General features: G+C 32.8%; 1 pseudogene; it reads right to left on the reverse strand.

The window, feature by feature from the left end:
• Positions 1–2237: 2237 nt before the first annotated feature.
• Positions 2238–3937, reverse strand: LOC7489778 (formin-like protein 6; annotated as a pseudogene).
• Between the last annotated feature and the right edge of the window lie 23375 nt (positions 3938–27312).

Genomic DNA, 27312 nt, shown 5'->3' on the forward strand with positions numbered 1-27312 from the left:
AGACTTGACGAGATTGGGCCAACCAAGACCCCCAAAGAAAGCTTTGCTCGATAAAGCAAATGATTCATTCCGACAACTTCCTAGTAACTTCAACCCTTTGAAATAATATGTATCTGAACTCCAATTAAACTGAAAATTTAGTTTCATGTGTGTAGTATATCCCTGTAAAATTTCAACTTGTTTCGATATATCGTTTGAAAGATATGCCTGATCTCGCAAAATTGGTCAGCAGACATTTTAAGGCCAAATTCGGACTCGACTTGGTTCGTATCACATACATATGTTTTGGATTATTTACCTTAACAAACTCATGTATTCTCTCATCCACAACAACTCACAGTTATACACACTGATGATTGTCATAATCGAACACACATACGCATTCATGGCTGCAATAGCGGCCTATATTCACACACACAAGAGTTGTAATAACAATCCTCATGTGCTTGTCTTCATAGCTGCTGTAACAGCCCATTTTTTCACTATTGGGCTGTCAAAACAACCCCACTTTTCCATGTATATGGACTATCTTAAAACATACTCCATAGTAGTTCCAAACATCAAATATGAATTCTATAATAAGTTTACGCACAACTATACATTCAATTCATATTTATAATCCATAAGCATACAAATTCAAGCATCACTCTTGTCGCACGTGGGCGCGCGCAGAGTGAGAGTCAAGGAGTTGCCACCTAATTGTTTGGCTCAAGATCACTAGGATACCCGAGTATAGTGGTCTTATCAGAAATTATAGAGTAAGGGACTAGTTGTGGCTAGGAAATGTATTAGCACCCCTAGCACATCTTACCTGAGGTAAGTTACATTGTGTAATCTTCATGTGATTTAAAAGTTTTGATGGGTTCTTAACTGATGGTTAGTCTATGACTCAAAAAATACTTTACTTTATGAATAAATCTGACATTTGACATTTACTATGGGCTCGTACACCTAAATAAATTATTATGAGAAGGGTCTATATAGATGCCTTGACAGAGTTCAATTATCATGTAAGATGAAAAGGATTTTCAAAACTCATGTACTGCGATGAAAAGTACTCCCAATTATATTTGTGAATATTCAGAATAATTTTGACAATTTTCTAACAAACTTTTGGTATTTAAATACCAGCCTACTTGTAAGTCCAACATTTATACTAGAATGTTGACCATTAATTTATCATGAATTAAAATTTTAAGGGGGTTATTGAAATATTGACCAAATTCTCATGAATTTAATAAAATGATTAATAAATCCAAAAATACATGCACAAATATTTTTTATTTTTTTTAAATATGATTTTTTCTTTTTAGAGACTTGGTCATATGCACACCAAACAAAACACTTTTTTTTATATTTTTGAAATGAGAAGATTTTTTTATTTTTAAAAAAATTGGTGGAAAGCGGGTATTTTAATATCGGGCCCATATTCTATAGTGTAAGTATACAGTCCCGATATTAAGTAAAAACATTGGAAAAAGGTGCGAGAGACCCCTAAATAACTTTAGATTGGTCTTAAAAAGTTATGGAATTTTTTGGAATTTTATTTGGGGTCTGTTTGGGAAAATTTATTTTTATTAAAAAACAAAGCAGCCAAAATAAGTCTAAGGGAGTGTTTTCCAAACAACCCCTTATGCCAAAAACCCTTCCACAAAAATATTAATAAACCAAACACGCCTTTACCAAGTGACTTGAATTTGACTCGACCGGGTTGACCCAAAAACATCGATTCAACCATGGGCCGAACCAAAAATCAAGGTTCAACCCAAAACAAAACCAAAATAGGGATTTAAATAATAAAAAATCAAAACTTAAAAAAACATGAAAATCATAAAAAAAAAATCTTACAAGAACATATCAAACATCAAGAAGAATAACGAAGAACAATGAAGAACATTCAAATTCAAATCCAGCAACATGAACATCAAACCATACCAAATTAAGAATCAAGAGTTCATTTGCTTCGATAATCATTAAACCAACATGATTTTGTCAAAAAAAAGGTCTTGGTCTGAATCCAAACTCTAAGATTAAAACATATAAAAACATATTATTGATGCATAAATAATATGTATTATTGTCTATATCCTCCCATTGTCCTGCTTTCCTCTTTGAAAGAATTATTCTAGTGTCCCAATTCTATTTTCAAATTCCCTTTAGACCAAAAAAAAAAAAAACCCTTCCAAAAGGCGACATTTTGCTCTTCTTAATAACGCACGTAGGATAATAGTCTGCTCTCATGCAATATGCGTCTCTCCGTCTGACATCAGAATGTAAAGGGATTCCTGACTTGCTCCTTCTCCGTCTTTGCACTCCTTCACTTGCTTGTGACGAAATACAAAACTAGACATTTCGTGCTGTTGCTTCAATGGAAAAGGAGTTGTAACTGTAAAAATATCAGGTACTTCTATCATCTTCGTAAAATTGGTATCAACATGTTTCAAGGAGAGGAGCTTTCCTCATCTGAACTTCGATCTTATCTTACATTATATCTGTTAAGAACCGGTAGTGATGCAGTAGCTGATATCATAAAGGATCTAGCTGATCCCACCATAGTAGTCTTTCCTGCATTTTCCTAACTTCCTTGCATACATGATCTAGAACATTTTGAAAATATCTTACAATCATCAAAATTCTGAAAGGGTGGACTTCCTCCACTGCATCCACATGAAAATATTCTGCCACCTCTTTCACCGGTGATAAAGCCTTTCTTTCGTCTGACTTGATCCTGTTAATTTCCTCACCGGCTTCTCTTAGAAACAGCTTCTTTGAGAAAAAGAATTTCACCCGTGTATCTGGCTCGTCATACTGCAAAACCAATCTGACTTTCTCAGCCCCACTTGCTGGCTGTGAAGCATAGCTACTTAAAACATCAGAGTCCATTCCTGCTGCCTTTCTTACATCTGAGATCTCTACTCAGTCTAGACACAACCTGCAATCGTTGTTTCCTGAGATCTTCCTTCATTTTGGAGTGTGTATTGTCTTGCAGATTCTCATTTGTAGAATCAGTTCTTGTACCTTCAGATCTGATAATTTCCTGGACCACAAAGTGAAGTAATGTTGTTTTCCCGTCTGTTTACTTTATATATCCACAGGTTTTAAGAGTGTATCAAGCCTAAATGCTTTAGCATCACCACGATTTGTGCCAACATTCATCCGGTTCCCTGTCCTAAGAACAGCTTCAAGGAGTTTGAGGAATAACCGGCTATAATTCAATTCCTCACTTGCTGCCTGGTAGATAGGAATATATCAGGGATTAAGTTCTAGTAATCAGCGTACACAGAATTTTAAAGATCTTACATTAGAAAACATAGCGAACTTCATCAGCAGCAAGCTTTCTGCCAAAATAATTTAAAGGATCTTAAATTAGTGAACGCGGTGAGTTCAGCAGTAGGCTTTCAGCCAATATGCATGCCTCTAGGGTTTGAAAAGATTTCCTCAAATATTTTTCTGTTTCGAAATTGGCTCTGTATAGCATGGCCTCAACTCTTTAAAAAGCAAATGGGATATCAAGTAATGCCTTGAGAAACCGTTCTGCAGACCCTAGTTTGGAGATGTCACCACTGTACTCTCGAAGTTTAATTACTTCCTCCTTGGTTGGGGCCATCTTTGCTAGAGTTTCCAAAAGCTCAGCATCCAAGCTTTTTCGGTTGCCTGTTGCACCCATACAGATATGTCGTAGAATTAGCAAACTGAATTCAGGATACATCGAGGAAAGTTAATACAAGTATAGAACATGAGTATGACAGTGAAGAGATCTCCTGATATCAAAGAGTAATCTTCCAGCATTCATTTATTTTTGAAAACTATTATTATTATTGTTGGATTAAGCTCCCCTGGTTTTCAATTTATAGGAGATACCTTTTTGTAGATTTCTAGATCCACTTGCAACTTGAATAAATAGGACATTCACTGTGAAACTGGTGGCTTTCCACATTTATGCAATTGTGAGATGTGAAACCGTTGGCTTGTATTTGACGACTACTCACAAGCATTACTTTCTATTTTGTTGCCTGTAAGTCTACATGGTAGCATCCAATTTAAGCAATATTCCAGTGCAACTACAACTGCTGCATTCAACCTTGTTCTTTCTTTCACCTTTTGGGCATAGAGCTAAACAAAGTTAATCACCTTAAGCTAATAAAAATCAGCTTATATCAGACTTTTGAGATGAATGAAAAACTATACACACAAAAAAAAAATATTCTTCCCTAAAGTTCCAATCAGCCGCAAGGACAGGATACTGGATTGGAGATGTACTAGACAATATGGTTTTGGTGTTAAAATTAGCACCAGCCTCTGTGATACTAATGGGAGTGCAATAAAATGCATGCATTACTTTTGGCATGAAAAATTAGGTTCATAAAAATTCAGTATTGTAATTAATTATACATGGCATGGGTATAATAGTAATAATAGTAATCAGCTGCGTTATTAATTCTCTAATATTTTATTTCTAAGGTGCTACTTTGAAAGAAAAAACAAAAACCTAGTTGCCAATTATGCCCTAAACAAGTCATGTTTCAATCTCTAGAAATAAAGATCCATAAAGATAGATATAAAAAAAGTACCTTGTATTGTTCTAATCCACATAGACAAAATGCTAAAATAGTTTAGCATGAAAAAATTCAAAAGACACACTACTAGAAATTCGCTTAATACCAAGGAATTGCCGATGGAATAATTCTGTCGGTAATTTGGGGTCGCCATTACCGACAGACTTTACTCCATCGGTAATTTCATCAGTAGATACCGACGACCAAAATCCGTCAGTATATACCGACGAACTTACGGACGGAAAGTTGAGAATTTTAAAAAAGAGGGCGGTTCGCTGATGTGGAGGTTATTGCGGGTAATTTTTACCGACGAAATCACCGAGGGATTCAAAACGTCAGCTCCGTATGGTGACGTGACCGATTCACTGATGGAAATGCCGATGGAATCACCGAAGGATTCAAAACGTCAGCTCCGTACGGTGACGTGACCGATTCACCATTGCAAATGCCAACGGAATTACCGACGGATTCAAAACGGTAGCACCGTACAGTGACGTGCCCTGTTTGCCGACAGAGTAGCCGACGAAATCACAGACAGAATAGTCCGTCGGTGAAGCCGTCGGCAAAAGTTAATATATCCCCTCTCACTCGACCCTATCCTCCCCTATTTCTCCTTCTTCTTCCTCATCTCAACTCTCCCCAACTGCAAACAACCAGCGCCCCCCCAAAAAAAAAAATTCTCCCTCTTCTCAGCACAACAAGTCAAATATCTTGAAGTTTTCTTGTCACAGCATCCGTGTTCTGATTTACCGACGGATTTTTATCAATTTTTTTAAGTAATTCTATCTTTTTAAATTTTAACATTTAAATATCATGGTTTTTATTGTTTTTTTAGTATATGTATTTTGTTAGTAGATTTACATGTTTTATTGTTATTTCTCAAACAAACTTGTAGTATATGAATGTATAATTTTATGCTTGTTATGGTTTATTTTAGATTTTGTAAGATTGTATTTGTTTATAAATTGTTGAAACTTTATTGAATTACCGAATTACATGTGTTGTTTTGAAATAATTAATAGCTTATTTAATGGGTCCGTTTTAATTTTTATCATCAATGGTATTGCGGAGTTGTAATTTCCGTAAATTGATATATATGTATTAATTTGTAGGGACGTTGATAATTGATAATGAATATGTAATATTTATAAGAAGTTGTAATTGGTTTGTTGGATAATCTGGAGGTAAACCAATATTTTTGCAAATTTATTTACCTAACATAGTTAATTAATACATGTTGTCATCATAATTTTATAGAGATTCAATAGAAGTCATGGATGATCGTTCATGGATGTATCGAGATTCACCCCAAGGATTGCGGAGGATGGATTATTGTAACGGGGTTCAGGGTTTTATTAATTTCGCAACATTTATTCCCATAAATTTTACTGGAGGCGGTATTAGGTGTCCATACAGGAAGTGTCAAAATAAAAAGTATCTGCATCCAGATGTTGTAACGATGCATCTTCTACACAAAGGGTTTATGGAGAATTACCAGTGTTGGTATGCACACGGAGAAGTATTTGTTAGTAAAAGGAGAATGGAAGAAAGGGTGGTTGGGTCAACTTCTAGTGCTAGCAACGTGCATCAAGCAGCAAATGACAACACTAATCCTTACAGGAATATGGTTATGGATGCAATGAGAATGAATCAAGGTAATGTCAGTTAATGCCCAATTGTAGAAGAAGAACCTAATGCAGATGCAGCTAGGTTTTTTTATTTGTTGAAAGATTCTGACGAACCATTATGAGATGACTGCATGAACCACAGTAAATTATCGGCCGTAGCACAGGTGTTCACTATCAAGTTAGATCACGGGTTGAGTGAGGTCGGGTATGACAAGATTATTGAATGGGCGAGAAGCATTTTACCTGAAGGGAACAGGCTGAAAGAGAACTTCTATGCTGCGAAGTCCATGATGAAACCCCTCAGTTTAGGATACCAGAAAATTGACATGTGCCCTAACTTCTGCATGTTATACTACCTTGAAAATGCTGAGATGACCGAGTGCATGACATACGGGCATTCCCGTTACAAACCCAGAACTGGTAGGGGAAAGACTCTAGTGGCATATAAAAAACTAGATACTTCCCAATCACATCTAGACTGCAGAGGTTATTCATGTCACCAAGGACTGTTAAGCACATGACATGGCACCAATCACATAATGCGATTGATGGAGTGATGGTGCATCCTTCTGACGGCGAAGCGTGGAAACACTTTAATAGTGTGCATCCTTACTTTTCAGCTGAATCAAGGAACGTGTGTCTTGGGTTGTGTACAGACGGATTCAACCCATTCAGGTCATTTGCTGCTCCTTATTCTTGTTGGCCGGTCATACTAACGATTTATAACTTGCCACCGGGAATGTGTATGAGGCTGGAGTTCATGTTTTTATCTATGGTCATACCAGGTCCGAGCAGCCCGGTCCGGAATATAGATGTTTGTCTTCAACCGTTGATTGATGAGTTGGCGCAGTTGTGGTCCTCCGGAGCTTTAACTTATGATATATCGAGGAAACAAAATTTCCTTATAAGGGCGGCTTTGACGTGGACTATCAATGATTTTCCAGCTTATGGAATGCTTTCTGGTTGGAGCACGCATGGGAAACTAGCATGTCCATCCTGCATGGAAAACAACAAGACATTCACGCTAACAAACTGAGGTAAAGCTTCTTTTTTTGACCGTCACCATCGTTTCTTGCCACATAATCATAGGTACAGAAAGAACAAAAAAGATTTCTTTATTGGCAGAGTTGAAAAGGATGTTGCACCCCCGCGTCTTTCTGGTGAAGAATTGTTTGATGTTGTATCAGAGTACGGTGACATTGTCTTTGGTCTCCAATCAGGTAAGCAGAAGTTTCCTGGTATGTGAGGCCTATATTCTTGAGGAGATCTCAACATTTATCTTGTACTATTTCGAACCTCATCTGAGAACGAGAATCAATCGCGTTCCACGGTATGATGATGGCGATGAAGTGTCTTCCAGTGACAACTTATCAATATTCTCCAATCCTGGACGATCCACACATAAAAATGCCATAAGAGGAAGATATTTGTCAGAAATAGAGTTCAAACAAGCACACAATTATGTTCTATGTGATGAGCTGAGACCTTTTATTCAGTAAGTGCATATATGTGTAATACTAATTAAACTTTGTCAATAATATACTATTAATTATATATTGTAATATAATACACTCATTACCACTTGCAGGGAACATCGACAATATTTGTTGTCCAATAACTCACAACTGACCGAATCCCAAATCTTTCAATTACAAGATGAACAATTTGCCACATGGTTCAGAACACATCTAAGCACTATCACAAACTCATTCTCACTTGCAAAATTATTGTATGCATGTCATTACGTGATTCTCGTTTACTGTTCATTGATGTACATTATATACAAGGTTTATCAAATGAGAAGAAGTGTTGCTAAGTCATTGTCTTCACTAAGCCTGGGCCCTGAAAGAAAAGTTCAGTGCTACAACGGGTATTTTTTCAATGGATATGTTTTCCATACTGAAGAATACGGGCATGGAAGAAAGACATACACCAGTGGTGTTTGTGTTAAGGGATCGACTAGTAGTGAGTTAGAAGTTGACTACTATGGTAGATTAGAAGAGGTCGTCGAATTGCAATATCATAGCGAGCAGAATAGAGTGTTTTTATTCAAATGTTATTGGTATGACACGACTAATAGAGGAATCATAGTTGATTTGCACTATGGTTTGGTCGAAATCAACTCAAAAGCTAGACTCCGCAACGTAAACGATGTCTTTGTTTTCGCAAAGCAATGTCAACAAGTTTATTACACATACACCCCTTCTTTTAGAAAGGATCGATCAAGAGTGGATTGGTTGTCCGTTTTAAAAACAAAACCCAGGGGTCGTGTCGAGCTTGTTCAGGATGAGAAAGAAGACACAAGTGTGCGAGATGAAGTCTTTCAAGTTAGTGAGTTGGTTGAACCATATCGAGTTGCTCCTTCGATTGACTTGGAAGAAAATTCAAATTTTCGTGTTTTCGATGATAGTCTTGTTGATGTTGACGCAGAGGAGTTGAATGTTATTTTGAGCTCTAGCGGACAAGCAAATGTCGATGAAGATGATGATATCCATATTGAAGATTGTGATGAAGGTGATGACTATTCAATTGACGACGAAGAAGAAGAAAATTCAGACTAACTATCAGAATGAAACCCTGTGTAAAACATTTTTTTCATGTAATATATATTATGGATGATATATTTTGTAACATGAAATATTTATTTTATAAGTTTATGTATTGTTTAAGCATTGTTGTTATTGTTTTGTGCGATGTACAGTTTATCATTTAAGTGTTTGCAGGAAGGTAAATAGGCAATACAAAGATAATCTTTCCTGTGCAATGCCACAATTACCAACGTCCATACTGACGGAATAAGGTCCGTCGGCATTCACAGAGAATTCAAAAATAATTACTTTAAATGCCACAATTACCGACGTCAATACCGACGGAATAAGGTCCGTCGGCATTTCATAGAGAGTTCAAAAATAATTACTTCAAATGCCACAATTACCGACGACTCTACCGGCGGAATAAGATCTGTCGGCATTTCATAGAGAGTTCGAAAATAATTACTTCAAATGCCACAATTACCGACGTTCATACCGACGGAATAATCTCCGTCGGCATTTCATAGAGAGTTCAAAAATAATTACTTGAAATGCCACAACACCGACTACGTTGCCGACGGATTCAATTATGTCGGTAAGTTGTCGGTGGGTCAATATTACCGACAAAATCACCGATGGACTGTGCGAATTCCAAAGGGCAGTGCATTAAATGCATCTCTGACCGCGTCATGTTGCTAACGGAATTACCGACAGACCGCGAAAAATATGGAGGGCAATTAAAAATGTTGGTGCGAAATTCAAAATTTACCGATGGATTTTCGAAGCTTCACCGACGGAATAAATTAAAATAATATTTTTTTTAAATTCCGTTGGTGAATCCGTCGGTAAAACTGCCATATAAATCTCAGCAACCGCCCCTTCGGCTCATTTTTTCGTTCCTCCGTTCTTAATTTCCCCTCTTCTTCGATTTTTTTCCTCTCATTTCCTTCAAGATTTCTGCAAAGGTTACTAGTTTTATTCTTGAATCTTCATCAAATTAAAAGGTATGTGTTTCCTTTATTTCATTTTACTTGGAGGATTTTTTTTTATTTTAGCTATTTTTATTTTTGTTATGTTTTTTGTTTTGGTGTATTTTTATAATGTAGATAAAGTCTTGAAATAAACACATTATTAAGGTAAGCATATTTCATTCCTAAAGTCTATAGTTTTTTTTTTTTTGAATATATTTTATTGTTGTATTGGCATAATTATTGAATAATTTGTTGAATTGTAATTGTTAATATTGAATTTACCTTAGAATTAGTAATTGAATATGTTGGAATAATTAGTAATTTTACTCTATTATTGCATGATTTGTGTTTAATTATTTCCATTGATTTTAATTGTTAGTCTATAGTTTTTTTTTTAATTTATTGAATATATTTTATTGTTGTATTGGCATAATAATTGAATAATTTGTTGAATTATAATTGTTAATGTTGAATTTACCTTAGAATAAGTAATTGAATACGTTGGAATAATTAGTAATTTTACTACATTATTGCATGATTTGTGTTTAATTATTTGCATTACTTTTAATTGTTAGTCTAGAGTTTTTTTTTGAATTTATTGAATATTTTTTATTGTTTGTATTTATATAATGTTGAATATGTTGTTAATGTTGAATTTACCTTGTAATTAGTATGAATGTTATATGTATAGATATTATGTTATATATACAATATTAGTATAGATGGAGTCAATTGGTTGTGGTTTTTGTCAATATTTGCAGGTTTGTGGATTTGGGTAGTATCCAGTATAGGGGAGGTGCTGTCGAATTTTTTTAACATTCAAATTTAATTATATAATTATTCGTATACAATTGTGTAGATGGGTCAAACGAAAACCACAGCTCGTCGCTCACGTATAGTCGCAGCTAGTTCTTCTAGCAGCGATGATGACGTATCCTTAGGTGCCTCTCAAGCAGAGGCTCCTATGTTACCTGCACCATCAACCGATGCTGCCTCTTCCAGCGCGGGTTCACAGCGCAGAGGTGGCGTGCCTTCGCAGCGGAATCAATTCACCCGCAAGTACTAGGCATAGTGGAAGGACGACCTTTCAATGTAAGTTTGTGGGAAAATCACGCGGCAACTAGGTAACATCGAAAACAATACAAGATTTTTTTAGAAAAAAAATTTATGTTTCAACTTCTAATTTCTCGCTATGGAAGTAGGTTGCGTGATTTTTGGTATGAATCACAAAAAAAAGCAAAAAAAACTGTGAGAGATAGGGGTCTCCAAGGCTGAAACGACATGGCGGTTTGGAGGGATTTCAAACCGATATACATCCCGGAAGATATATGGTCACACTATCTTGAGCACGTGACGTCTGAGCGGTTCACACGACGCTCACAGTTCAGTGCTGGCAACCGGAATCGGCCAATTCATGGATCGGTGACAATGCACACCGACGGCTCCGTTCCGTTTGCTGCACATGTGAAACGGATGGTAAGATTAATTTAAAAGAAATATATCATTAAATTAATTTGTTGTTAATTAATCTTTTTTCATTATAGGCTACGTCTCTTGGACGTGAGCCGAGCCCGATGGAGCTGTTTGTGGAGACGCACGTGCGGAGTCTAGACCGCCAAAAGGGGGAGCAACAGTTCGTTGACAACCGTGCTCAACACTTTGTGGTATGTTTGTTCAACCATTTTATTTTGTAAGTTATTATTTTTATTGAATTGAATATGATGATTACTTTTTTTATTTTCAGGAGACCTATAATAGCCGGTTCAGGGAGAGATATGGGACGATCCTTTGACCCATCCGGAATTCGATCCGGATTTATGGATGGAGGTTGATCGTCTGGTGGACCCGATAAAAATCGGGTTTACGGGCTCTCCAACACTAAGGCCGAGAACTTGCGGGCGGCCCGTAGTGTTTCAACCATTGGGAGCTCCCAATCAGTATCGAGCACCCAATCTAAGCAGTTCGTGGCCTTGCAGCAACACACAACTCAGCTCACCGAAAAATACGACCACCTATCAGCGGCGTATGCATAACTCAAAGCGGAGCATGCACAACAAAAAGTGGAGCATGAACAGCTTCGCGAATTTGTCATGAATATGGCATCACAGAGTGGTGATACATGTGCGCCTCCTCCTTTTTGGTCGTATAACAACCAGCCTCCTCCTCCTCCTCCCGCTCCACCATTATGTTAATTTGTAATGAATATTATTTAACTTTAATAGTTAATTTAATATTTTTTTAAACACATTTTGTTTGTAATAAATATTATTTAACTTTATTTCTTTTGTTTTTGATGTTTAATAAAAATTTTATTTGGATAATTGGTTTTTATTACCATTAATTTATATAATTTTATATTATGTATTCTAAATAATTTTTTAAAAACATATTTAAAAATAATCACAGAGGGTTTTACTGACGGAATATATCCATCGGCATTTGACAGTAGCTGCCACAGTCACCGACGAATTTACAGACAGATATATTCGGTCGGTATTATGCACTCACCGACAAATTTACCGACAGAATTAATCCGTCGGCATTTGACAGTACCTGCCACAATGACCGATGAATGTACAGAAGAATATCTTCGGTCGGTATTCCAAACACTCACCAACAATTTTACCGACGGTATACATCCGTCGGTATGTCACACTATCACCGACGGGATAAATCTGTCGGTATATTTCAAGCGGGAAACTTTTTTTTTTGCGCGCAATTTTCGTCTGTAAAACCATTGACAAATTTTTTTTATATTTTTCCGACAGATATAGCGACGGACTCTAGTATTACCGATGAAAGGAACGCCGACGGACGTAGTCCATCGATGAGGATGTCGGTAAATAAATTACCGATGAAATCTTAATCACATACCGACGGAATATTGCCGTCGGTAAAACTGTGAAATCTTGTAGTGACAATACTTATCTATTGCACATATAATACTATCTCCAAGTATGTGTCTTAAAACACAAACTAAGAGAGATAGGAAGAAAATGATTTCATAGGAACTATGGATATAAGATCCATAATATATGCAATATTATATATAAGACCAAATGTATCTTATACTTTCAGTATAATAAGTAGATATCAATTTAATCAATGTGAGAGTCACTAGAAGATAGTTAAAAATATTCTTAAATACTTAATAAGAATTAAAAATATTTTTTTTTGTCTTTAGAAGAGATGAACTAGTAATTCATGGTTATTTGGATGCTAATTTTCAATAAAATATTGAAAATAAAAAATTTATTTTAGTTATATTTTACTCTAAATAATAGTGTTGTAAGTTGAAAGAGTTTCAAATAAGAGACCAAAGTATATTCTACAACTATACTAAAGTACACATTTGCATTTGAAAAGATAAACAAAGATTATTTGAATCAAGAAGTTCATCACTAGACTAGATGTGGTTCCTAACATTGTTGATCCAATAGCTTGCCTAAGTAAAAAAAATTAAAGTGTCATCAATGATATAAAGATGTACTTAAACAATTTTATTTTATTAGAGAATCATAAAAAGAAAGATGTAAAGATTCAGTGAGTACCTACTGAAGAAAATCTTGTAGATCCTCTTACTAAGCTATTGTCCTAGTGAAAACATTATTGTCAAGTAGAACGATATAACATTTAATACATGAGTGATTGACTTTAGTGTAAGTGGGAGATTATTAGTGTATACGTGGCATTAACTTTATTCATGTGTGTGTGTGTGTGTGTGTGTGTATATAATTTATTAATAAAGACTTATTGATCTTTAATATTCATCAAATATTTGATTAATGAATCTAATATTTAATTAATGAATCTAGAGTAAAGATAAAATTCTTGAGACAAAAATACTTTGCAAATGAAATTATAAAGTTGTTATAATTATGAGATTTCTATTGCATCAAAGTATTGTTCTTAAGTGTTCATGGTCAATGCTCTATTAAGACTAGACATTAATTAAAGCTATTGAGACGAGTACATATTATATTCTTTTTTTTATTAAATCAAGTAGTTGTTCTCACAAATTAAGATATGAGAGATACTTGAAATTAATATGTAAGTATTTGTTAAATGACCTGCATGAGAATTTCATATGCAGAGATCACTTGTGTCTATGGAAAGGTTAATGTGATGGTTATGTAATTGATCCTTAGACTTAAGATCACTAGTTATCTTATATAAAGAGTGTTATGTTTTGATCCTGCTACATGTTATCCTAATTAAGGGTAAGAAATGAACAAATATTAGATATAACATAAACAATATGAAGGTATTTAAGAAATTAAGAAAAGATTCATTATCCTAGGTGAAATGAAGGAAATATTTCATTTGTTCTCAAATATTATTGATTGTAAATCATTGCATAAGATGAAATAAGATTTGAAAATCTTTCAAATCTTTCAAATATAAATCAATTGATGATTATTGTATTGAGAACAAATATGATTTGACATTGTAGACATACTTCATGCTGTAATATCTAAATCAGAACATTATTAATGAAATAATAATAATTACACTGAAACTGATCACTTAAAGGTTAATTCATTTCACTTATGACTTTCCTAATACTTGAAGGATCATGACAAGTTGTTATATTTTGTAATTGATCTTCAAATATAAAATCAATCGATTATTAAATTGATAATAAATTAATTTATTTTATTTTATTTAAGATTGTGATTTATATTTAGGTCAACTTATTAGAAAATCTAAAGTTATACACACATAAGAATCAATTGTCAAAAATTAAATGAGATGATTAATCAAGTGTGACTTGATTGTAAATAAATTTTAGAAATTAAAAATTAAAATATAATTAAAACAGGAAATTACAATTCTAGACCTAGAAACAATCAAATAAGGACTTGATTGAATAAATTTTTAAAAATAATATATGTGATATTATTTCAGAGGTAAATTAATAATTAATTACCCATTTTCCTTTTCTTGCATTTTCACTTACTGTAAATAATCTAAGCCACCAAACAGAACGCACAAAGAATGCAGCCATTTAAGCTTGAAATCAAACAGAAATTAGTGTCTCAAAATACAATCCACTATTATCATATTTAGCTGAGCCGGAGAGAGACGTGCAGAAATGGCGCTGTGGAGGTTGAAAAATTGACAGTGGAATTTGTTTGTGAGCAATAGCGTAAGCTTCATATGGTTTTAGAGCACAAATATATATAGCATGAATCAAAAAAGGGAAAAAAATCTAAAACATCAAAAAAATCAAAAGAAAGAGCAGGAGGACGAGGGGGGGTTTACGTGCAGTGAAGTTTGAAGTCTTCACTGGTAAGAATTTGAGCTCCAAGGCATACGAGAAGAGAGGAAGGGAAGAGGCAGTGTAAAATATCACTGAAAATATTTTACTTTGACTTGTGTTTTTTTAGTAGAGACAAACACGTAAAATATTTACGCGAAACAGACGTGTCCTTACTGTCTTACCATTAAACAAAACCTCTCAAATTATTTTGGCACAATTCTGAAATCACTGAAACGAAAAATTCACGAAAAAGAATTGATTGACCATGAAATAACCAAGGTTGTCAATTCCATTCCGTTTCGCCCGGAATAGCCGAAACGTTCCATACCAATTCAAAAAACGGAACAAAACGGAACAAATTTCATCTCATTTTAAATCTCGGTCCGTTCCGGATTTTTCGGCTAAATTCCACCCGGAACGTTCCGGTTTCATTCCACATGTTCCATTCCGCTCTTGAAAAGCAATTGAATCAAATTGAACCTTGTTCAATTTAATTAATTAAACCACCCAATTATAAAAAAAAAAAAAAAAAACTCTTTTTCATTACTATTTTCAATAACAATGATATTAATAATAATATTAAAAATTATTATTACTATTTTCATTAACAATGATATTAATTTTTTAAAATTAGATTTATCACTAATATATATGGTTTATATTCATGTTGTTTTTTTCATGTTTATACTTTGTAGGAATTTGAGCAAAACAAGGGATGCTTTAGATTCCATTAGCCTTGATAACATTGACCTAACTTTATATTTAAAATATTTGTGTTAAAACATTTTACTTTCATAAGATTTTGATATTTTGTTTAAGTTGAATTACTTTAAGTTAAAGATCTATTTAATCTTGACTATTTAGAAATATTTTAAATTTTAAAATTATATTTGTTTGGCATTGTGTTTGTATTGCATAATTTATAATTAATTTATCTTGAATTTGAATTATGTTTATTGAATATATATATATATATATATATAATAAAACCCCGAAACGGCATGCCGAAATACTCTAAAACTAAAATATTTTATTCCAATTAAAAAAACAAAACACCTATCAAAACAGAATTTACAACCTTGAAAATAACAGCACTAGTTTTTAACAGCATCGCTTGTAGATTCGTGGCTTCTCTAGCCTCCAGGGACCGAGTCTACGCTTCTCTCTCTACTACATACACGGTTAAAATGAAAAGACAGCCACTGCCAACCACCAGCGGCTACGACGGAAACAGTAACTGTGACGGCTACGGATACCACGTGGAATCAGTACATTGAAAGTAACGAAAAACAAGAGAGGGAGGGAGGGAGATGGATCACGAGTGCGAAATGAAACAAAAGTCAAGGCTTGGGGCCAAAGATTCTACGTTAGATACGGGACGTTGACAGGACCCTCTTCTCCTATTTTCTCTGCCCAGATCTCACCCTGAAGAACCCTGAGTCCTGACCCTAGCTAACTGAGATCTCGACCGTAGCTTCCAGGTTTGTACGGAAGGCTTAACATCCCTCGCGTCTTGTCGTCTCCTGTTTAACAAGTAATGCTCTAGCAATTGAAATGCTGCAACGACAGGGTATTTTTCCTTTCTAACATGCTCTGTCAAGATTTTCAATAAAATAGCATTGATCAAAAAATATATTTAAAAAATAATACAGACGTGGTGATTAGGAGGAATAGGGGGTCTAATAAATACGCGCGGCTTTATGTTCTCATGTCCTAGGAAAAAAAAAAGGAAATTAAAAACAATCAAGACAAAACAAATGCAAATAAATCTTTGTTTGTCGGTCCTACACAGCCACATAAACCTAGGAAAAAAAACTATAACAGGGAATACCATGGAAGTTCTCTGATGCTAGGAAGAATCGGTGCATGCTTTAGAAAAGGTGGTGTTGATTTTCTCATATTCTTCGATTTAGTCTTTCCTTCTCATCCTTCTTTCCTTTTTCTCAGCAGTCTATATCATGCATATCCTTTCTGACTTCATTCTTAATATGGTGCTTTTGGGAGAAAATTCTATTTTGTAAAACAAAATTTACGGTGGTACTACTTCATGGAATCAGCAGACTGGGCAGATTTGTTCTTCATGTCCCTTTGGCATCACGTATTTCTGTCTGCTAATCACTTTTGATGTGTTATTATTATGGTAATTTGACCCAAATACCAGAGCTTCTAATTTGTTCCACCCTTTTTACTACTGATAGATCCTTTCTCGAAGCCGGGATTCCAGTAGGTCTTTGTTAAAACCGTGAATTCTAATAGTATCTTTATTAAAATTTTGCTATTTTTTAAATGTTTTTTTAGTTTATTATTTTATCAAAAAATTTAACAAAGTATGTAAAGAAAAACACTCTTAACAACACCACATTTTATAAAATTAGACTAGATAGGTGGTTTTTATTTCACCGCAAGCCGCGTCGGTTTTTAACTTAAAAAAGATGTTTAAATATCCTAACATAAATTATATGACCTGAGTTATATACATTATTAAATTCAACAAGATGGTTTAATTTAATTATATGATTAAAAAAACAATAATAATAAATGTACTAGATCTAAAGAGAAAAAACAATAACCATGACCGGCAAAAAAAAGAATGAATGCTAGAAGAAGAAAATTTTGGAAGCTAATTCCAAGTTAATTCAATGTTAAAGGAGTAAATCGAAAAAAATTAAAAAAAATAACAAAAACAATTGTGAGTCAATCTTAGTTAGCATGACAAACTCATGACCTTAGTCTCGAGGCCAAGTCATCCTCATAAAAGTAAATTAAAAAAATAATATAGAAACTCATTTTTTAATAAACTCAATGTTAAATGATGAAATCAAAAAAAGAAAATTGATGCAAAAAATATATAAAAAAAGAATTGATATCAATTCGGGTTAACATTCATACCTTTGACCCGGGTCATGAGACCGGAATCACAACATTGAAAAAAATTACGAAGCTTAATTCTTGATAATCCAATGTTAAAGGATAAAATTCAAAAAAGAAAATCAATTTCAAAAATAGATCCAAAGCAAAGAAAAAAGCAATTAAAAGAATGGGGATCAAATTTGATGTAAGAATAAACTTATGTAAAAGCCTCAAGCCAATCTGAGTAAGCATGTCAAATTTGTGATCGGGTCGTGAGGCTGGGTTATAATCAAAAGCAAATTAAAAAAAAACTCAATCTTCAATAAACTCAATATTAAACAAATTTAAATATATGTAAACAATTTTATTTTTTTTAAAGAATCGGTTGCAATATGGGTTAACATTTTTTACCCGTGACTTTGATCATAAGACGAAGATCATGACACCGAAAAATATTACGAAGTTTAATTCTTAATCAATTTAATGTTGAATGACAAAGTTAAAAAACAAAAATCAATTTCAAAAAAGGATCTACACAAAAAAAAAAAAACAATTAAAAGAATAAAGATCAAATCTGACATAAAAATATAATGAAATAAAATGACAAATGATGGAATTGAAAAACAAATTAATTAAGTAAAGGATATAAAAACAAAGAAATAGCAATCAAAAGAATAAGGATCATATTTAATATAAAAATCAAATAAAATCAAGTGGTAAGGGTTGAAATTGAAGAAAAAAAATCAATAAAAAAAGGATTCAAAACTAATAAAAGCAATCAAAAGAATGAGAATTACAATTAACAGAAAAACAAAATTTTACGATGAGTCTACTAACACATAGTCTACTAAATCATTAGATAGAGAGTTAGAGAGAAACTAGAGAGAAAACACATTGATTGTAGACATTACGACAGCCATATCACCGCCTTCCACTATTGGATTAAGTTGAGTTTTGGATATGTTGTTCTGCCCAATGTCCTCCACTTTCTCACTAGTGGGATTTGATTTATCATTCTCAGTTTGAGAGATATCTCCAAAGGAAACAATTACAGAAAAACACCCTTCTAGACAATCTTAGTTGCCAGTTGTTTTCTCCTTCATCTATAGTTGGATCAGGTTGATGTTTGGATATGTTGTTACTCCAGTTGTTTGATAAATTCTAAATGGTGGAGAGCAAAAACCAACACTCTGACTAGAAAGTTTTCTCCCAAAACAGTATGTCTGTAAATTTTTAGGTCAATCCAATTTGGTTCCCATATAGGACAATTTAATAGTTGGATTTTTCTGAAGGTTAGATATGTTATGCTAAACATGATAATGTATAACTTCACCATTGTGATTAACTAAATAATGAGTTTATAAAAAAATATTTTAAGCTTGGTTTGAGAAATATTGAATGAGAAATTGGTGTATATAGCATAAAAAGCATGTTTTGAACCTAACGACAATTGTACTGGGTTTAAAGGAAATTTATGTGTTTTACTTATAATATAAGTTGAAATGTTTTGTTGAAATATGCCACATGGTTGAATGAGTTAATGCTTATCATTGTGTATAATTATGTATTATAATATGATTAATATGATTATTGGAATGAAATTTAACATTGAAATTGAATATAATTGAATTAATGGGATAAATGCTTTATAATTATGTTGTGTTTTATAGAAAGTATAATGAAAGATGATGAGTTATTGAATTTGTATCATTAAGGTGTGTAAGCACAACCGAAAGAGGACATACAGTAGCAGGAGATGTGCACTAGGAGTTTAAGGTAAGAGATTGACTCACCCTGGCCTATTTATTTAATTAAACATTCTTTTGTAAATATTCAATTTACAATGATTATTTGGTTATGTTGTGTATTGTTATTAATAATTGAAGGTTTAAGCCTTCGAGATAGAAATCAGTATGTGTTGTAATTAAATGCATAGGCAAAAAAACACATAATATGTTATGAAAGGTGATTGATTGTTGCGATGTCGCGGTCGCACAATTAATTATCCTAGCTTAAAATACAACACACAAGATAATATAGAGCAAGCAAGGGGTCGATCCCACGAGGAAGGTTCAAGTCAAATTTTTATGCTAGATGATATGCAATTTAGGGGGGTTTGGACGTTATCTAGGCTAAAGCGAAAGAAAACAGAAAAATATTAAGCGAAATTAAATAAAATCAGAAAATTATCAAGAGAACAAACCTTGGTCGCAAGCACACATCCACCTACAGAAATCAGAACTGATCATGGAAACGAAACATCAATTTATATTCTGAATATTTATCTCTTCTTAACATTGGTTAGTTAATGGATCCGCCGTATAACTAACCCTAACCATCAAACAACCACAGTGTCCGCACTAGTAATTTAATTCAATGGCAGCCTTAAGAACTAGATAAGTCGATTAATCAAGAAAACATAATTTTCTGCAGTCTATGTTTGATTTGATTGAATGTTCTCCCTAAGAATAATAACATAGATCCACCACAATTATTAAACTCAGTTGCTTCACAAGTTCATATACCATAACTCTGGTTTTGATATCAAACTTAGTAATAGATTGTCTACAATAATAACTTAGAGTCCGCTCTAGCAATTAAAATAAACAATCATAGGAAAAATAAGCTTGGGAGAACAAACATATTCATCATATAAACTGAAAAGAAAAGGTAAAATAAATCTCACAGTTCTTGAAAGTCGAATGTTTCTGTATCCTTGCAACCAAGAAAAAGTGTTTAGCCTTGCATGTTTGTTGAACAACTAATCAAAAAGAAGAAAGAATGCATAAGTTCGAGTTTCTTAGAGGAGGGGGGCATTTTTCTCCTCTTGGTTGGCTGCCCCCTTCTCTTCTCTCATTCTTTTTATATCCTAGGAAACCCTAGTCTCTATTTTACAAAATAGTCATCCCTTAAGTAGACAATTTACAATCAAGTACTTCAATAACTATTTTTCTAAAAAAGGAGAAATAGCCTTGCTTGAAATATTCAAGCTTTGACTTAGAGGAGCTGAATTGCTGAAATAAAAACTTAGATATCGGTTTAGATGCTTCGGAACGTAATTTGGACTCGTTTCTTCACGAAACCTGTTTGCTGGTAGAATTCAGTTGTTATCTTTGAAAACTCATATCTCCCTCATATGACATCTTTTTCGGCTGAAATCTAGAGCGTTTATAGGCCTTTGAGTCAAAAATCCAACAAAATTGATTTTGCATAAATTGGACTTCTGTAGCTCCAGATATTCAAGTCAGAATGGATGAAGGTCAACATTGGCAGATTGCGAGATTTGAATTTGAAGGCTGCAATTTCCATGCTCTTCCTTATTTTATTTTCTTGCCTTAGATTTCCAGAAAGGTATGGATGTTAGCTTTTTAATGCCACTGGAATCACTTCATTTTGACCTCTAGAGCTCACGCTCTGCATAAAACATCGACTGAAGGTCAAATTGCCAATTACCTCCAATTTACTCATTTTTGCATCTTTCATCCAAAAGTGCCTTCAAAACATAAAACAAAAAATATCAAGGCATTTTATATAAAAAACATAGGCAAAACACTAGTTAAATGTGGGTGAAACTATCGAATAATATGGTTGCATCATTGATCACAATGACGGTAAAATATTTATAATTGACTTTAACTATAAAGGCAAAAAATTCTATGTTAAGAAACTAGTTACCCGGTAATGGGCTATGTTGTGGAACTAGTTACCCGATAATCAGGCTAGTGCCTAGTGATGGGTTATGTTAATGAACTAGTTACCTAGTAATAGGGCTAGTGCCCAGTAATGGATTGGTAGCATCAGTTTGTATGATGATTAGAATATGTAATTTGATTTAAATAAACTTGTGTGGAGTTAACATTGCATGGAAAACCAACTTATTTGACTGTTAATGAAATGTTGGGTGAAACCCAACTGTTAAATAAAAGTGGTAAATTGCATTTATGACATTAAGTGGTAAGAATTTTATGATTGAGTGCATGATATAGATTTTTTTTTGTTGAATTCTATTATTGAATAGTGATATAATAGTAAAGGTCTGAGATAGTTGAACCATGAATTTGTTTGGAATGGTTGTGGATAAATAAAAATAATAATATTTTTGTTAGGGTTTTCAAAAAAATCCTTAGGTCTATAATTATACTCGCCATATAAATCTCTCTATCTAATTCTAAAAAGGACAGCCTTAGATCTATAGTTTTTGTTAGGATTTTGTGAAGTTCATGAAACTCAAAAAATAATATGCATGCACATTTAATCTAGCAAATTAAAATAAATGCAATAATAAACAACTCAAATTAAATAAATTCATAAAATTAAACAACATGGATAAAATAACTATGAAAGGCAATAAAGGTATTAAAAGATAAAGCACATATATATAGGTTTAACCCTATTATTCCCAGTGGAGCTATCATATTATCGCCACCCGATATGAATATTGGACCTTCAAATTTAAAAGAAAATAAAGTCACCATCTAGTTTTTTAAAAAAAAAATTAAAAAAAAACTAAGAATTCAAAAATATGCACTTGTTTCAGACATTCAAGAAGGGGTTAGTTATTGTATACCCGGGCTTTTAATATATATATATATATATATAATGATAATAAATAAATAATGAAAAAAGGAGAAACCGAATGGTTTCCTTAAGCGAGGCCGAATATATGTATAGAAGGGATAGGTTGGTAGCAGAAAGGAACCTACTCTGTAAGTCTTCTCTGATTAAAAAAAATGGAAAAAAAAAAGGGCGAGGGGGAGGGAGATTCCAAATCGTAGGTGAGGGAGAGAAATTTTGATTGAAGAGCAAGTTTTGAAGGAAGAAGAAAGAAGAAAGAATAGAATCATGGCTAGGAAGAAAATAAATAGGGAGAAGAAGAAGGATTGGTAGAAGCAACAATTAGAAGGTTCTATCACTTCAAGAATCCTAGGTAAGTTCTCTAAACAATGATTCTCTAAACAATGATGTTATGAATAATTATGTGATTCTTGAATAAAAATAAGAAAATCCTAAAATTTGTGAAAGTAGGGTTCATATAGAAATTGGAAAAATTATTAATTCTTAAAAAAAATTACATAGAATGATGATTATGTGTTGTTAGCGAGAGAAATTTTCACAAATTGAAAAAGAAAACCCTAGGAAATCATAACCCCTAGGTTCAACGAACTTTAGGTTTCATATGGGGAAGGATGTTCTTATATTAAATCCTGTGAATTTAGGCTTACCAACAATATGTAATGAATTAGAATGGGTTTTTGCATGCTAATTTGTAGAATGATGAGAAAAAAAACCCTCAAATCTTGAATTCTAGGGTTCATGCAAGAATTGGAAAATCATTAGTCCTTTGGAATTTAATAAATAATTGAGTTTGGAATGTGTAAAAGGGTGAAAGAAACAAGAAAATTGAAGAAAATCCAAGAGAAACAAGGATCCCTTGGTTTGGCCAAGGGAAGAAAATTGTGGGGGGGGGATTCTTGTTAATTCTTGTATGTAATTAGGGATGTTAACGTACACATCAAGAAAGTAAAGAAATTAAGTTAATGCATGAGAAAGTGTGGAAAGAAAGGGTTTCTTGAATTCTTAAAAGATCCTAGTATTAAAAATTAGTGAACATCATGTTTAGTTAAGGAATTAAAGAATAGACATGTTTAGGACTAAAATTATAGGTATTGCTGATGTAAAAGGAAGAAAAAACCTTAAAGGGGGAGAAGTGGTGGTTACAGCCACCATGGGAGAGGTGAGACCTATAATTTACAATGAGTTGTTAATTCATTATGATTGAACAAGATGAAAGAACTCTTGCAATTGTGTAAGATAGATGGATGTATTAAAGTAATTTGGGGTTGATTTGTATTACAATATTTGAAGGGTTGTAAGGGTTGTTATTGATGAGTATTAATATGTAAATTATGATGTGTTGAATGCCTCTAAATGATGGAATAGGGGTTGTCGAAACAACCCCATAATTTAAAAGGAAAAGGAGTTTATTAGAGGGACTTACTTTTAAGAGACTTTAGGGCTACTGTAACAACTCTGAAAGTCAGTGTTTATGGGACTAATTAACCCTCCAAAACAATTTAAAAAAAAAGGGGGCTGGAGTGATAGCCTTGGGTGCAAAGTTGTTTAGGGATAAAAAATGTCTCCAATAGACAAAAAGCAAGGCTACTAGAGTATGAGGGGATTGGTTTGGGCTGCCATAAAAATATAAATAATAAAAATATAGAGTCCTCTATATAGTAATTAAGATGAGGTCAGCTTGGGTTAAGGTATTAGCTTAGAAAAGTCTATGCATTTCAGGTAAATGGAAAGCCATGTGAACATGAAATAATGGTTTAGTGTAGATATGAAAATTTTATATACATTTGTATGATGATGTTTGTATGTTGATAAGAAATGTTAAAAATAAATTAATGTGAATATAAAGAATGATGGGATGCAAATCCTTGAAAATAAAGAATGATGTTTAATGATGGCCTTGTATGAAATAAAAGAGGCATCGACTGCGAAATCACAAGCTAGCGAAACAAGACCATTAAGAGGAACATGTAGGTGTATACCACCTCATCCTTGTCCTTCTAAAATTTTGTTATGTTTTTAATTCTTATTGATTATTACCAAATGATAATAAATGAAAAGGGAATATCTAAGTGTTTAAGGAATTGGACTAACGTTGACATAACAATTTCATGTCATAGCATTATATTATGACATTACACATTTTGCATCATTGTTATCAGGTTGGATAAAAAAAAATTCAAAGATTAACTTTGTATATTAATCTTGTTGTTATGAGAGTTGACCACATGAGTAGGGGCATATGATGAATTGTCGGCCACATAAGTAGGGGCAATGATGTGTATAGCCGACCATAAGAGTGAGGAAAAATAAATAATAGTTGGCCACATGAGTGGGGGAAACATATATTAACTAGCCACAAGAGTGGTGGCAGACATGAAATAGATAGCCACAAGAGTGGGGGGAAGGGTATAGTAGCCGACCACAAGAGTAGGGGAAAGGATTTGGTAATTGAGCCCAGGATTTGAGGGGTAAATAACTAGATGTATAGCTGGTCACAGGTGTGGGGGAAAATGCAATATCAATTTTCACATTAGTGAGAGTTGAAGATGTTAGAAAAGAATTGCCAATTCAGGTGTAAGAATTTAAGATCTTCATGATTATATTGTACCAATGAATGCTTATTATTTTGTTGGAACTTAGCAATTGATTTAATGGTCAATTATATCTATGTCTTTGATTTTAATTGATTATCTTTGTATATGTTGTTTTTTTTTCAGGACCCTCTCATATCTACCATGACTAGAGAATTATCTGCTTTAGTATTTTAGGTTTAGATTCTCATGTGTTTTTCTCAAGGATTTATAATAAGGCGTTAGAATCATTGAACTATGTTTTTATTTCAAAATTAGATTATAAACTTATGTTTTAGTTGATCATGAAGTTAAGAATAATAAGTTTAAATTTGCTCATTATTATCATTTCAATTTCCAAAGTTATTATCATTATTCAATTCTAGTGTTATTATAATATGTACGTCTTAATTATTCCATATTTTATGAAATGTTACAATTTGATTGATTGATATATATAAATGGTTGCCTTTTTGGTACTTGACACATGACTATTGTTGTATGTTAGCCATATAAAAGTAAGGGTTGTTACAATTATGGTTAAGAGAAGATGGAAATCACCCTTACAACATCCTTTCAAACAAAATGTTACCTTAGCTATTTATTTTCTCCTAAGTTTAATTTACATATGCCATCTATTGTCCAAATTATTTCTAAGTTTATTCTCAAGTCATTTATTGTTGATCAATATTCACCGAATTAGCGTTAGGCCTTGAATAAGTCTCAAAACTCAACTATCTTTTTTCTTATTTTTTTTTTTAGTTAACCTATTTGTTAAAATCCAAGTTTAAGCAAAGCATGTCGTTAACTTGATAAAATCTCATCGATGCATTTTTTAACATGTTTTAAAGTCAAAAAATCACACTAGGCCTACATCGGTCTCTAAAAACTAGAAGACACATTGACCTATCTATTTAAAAACAAAGTTTTGATCAAAACATAATGCAACTTGATGAAAACTCGTCGATGCAATTTTTATTTTTGTTTGAAAAACAAGTATTTACACACACATACATATTTAGAAAGGCAACAACATTATTTTACAAAATGACAATAACATTATTGCAAAGCTAGTAAAAATAAAAATAAGATAAAATAAAAAACAATATTCGCACACATGCATAATTTAAAAGATGGCAACACAAGTTTATAAAATTAATATAAAGCATAGGAGAAAAGTTGTAGATTTCCATAAATGAATTTATTTCACACACATTCTTATGTAAAAATGTGAAAATATAGTTTTACAAAATAAAGCTAACACTATTGTGAATATGGTAAAAATAAAATAAAATAAAAATACATGATTGAGTAGTGTTCATGTATGATGAATAGTAACATGTTCATTTTTTTAATGTGAAAATAAACTTGCATGCAAAACTTTCAGGAAGAAGAAGAAGAAAGGATAGGGGGCTCATAGGGGGCTCAGCTACCTCAGCTTCTTCTAAGATAAAAAAATAAAAAAAAAAAAGTTATTGTGGTTGCTATTTGTGGCGGAGACAACAATGGTGCTAGTGTATAGTGGTTTTTATCTCTTTCTTAATCACTTTTTATCTACTTATAGGTTTTCTTTATTTATCTTCCTATTAGCTTCTTTTTCTCTCTCTTTTTCCCCTTTTCTTTTGTTCTTCTTCTTGTCCCCCTCTACAACTTCTTGGTTCAAACTAAATCCATTTCTAGCCTAAAAACTCTATTTTTCTTGTCTCTCTCTCCTAGGTTTTTCTTGTTTTTCTTTCTTATTCCTCCTCCTTTATACTCTAGAGCTCAAAGTACCCTCACTTCTCCTAGGTTGGCTTCGTTACACTAGTTTTGCAACTATTTTAGAGGGTAAGAACACATGTTTTTTTTCTTTCAATAATGGAGTTCACAATTAGATGAGAGGAATGGTATGTTCTGTCATTTTTTTGAAGGGGCAGGGGAGAAAAAATTGAGGCCAAAGTCTAGCCAAAAGACATGAAATAAAATATATTTTATTTTATTTTTAATAGATTTTTTAGCATGGTTTTATCATATTAATTAATTCGTTATTTTTTTTTTTCATTCACATACAAAATATTGAGGCATTATATTAATGTTTTTTATTAAAACTTTCTTTTTAGATTATTATAAGTTTTTATTTAAAAAGTGATGCTTATGATAAAAAGAAAATAAGTTTTCGTTAAAATAATTAAGAAATAGAGTAATAAGAATGAGGATTTTAGATTGAAGAGATGATGTTACCCTACTTAATTCAAATTATTGTAATTTTTACAAATTTTTATTTTTATTTTGTTGCTTTTTATTCAAAAACTGTGATGCTAATTAAAAAAATATTTTTATTCATTGATTGTTTTTTATGTGAATGTATATTTTTTATTATATAATTAAA

Source organism: Populus trichocarpa, chromosome 5 (genome assembly GCF_000002775.5).
Source record: "Populus trichocarpa isolate Nisqually-1 chromosome 5, P.trichocarpa_v4.1, whole genome shotgun sequence".
In the NCBI taxonomy this organism is placed as follows: domain Eukaryota; kingdom Viridiplantae; phylum Streptophyta; class Magnoliopsida; order Malpighiales; family Salicaceae; genus Populus; species Populus trichocarpa.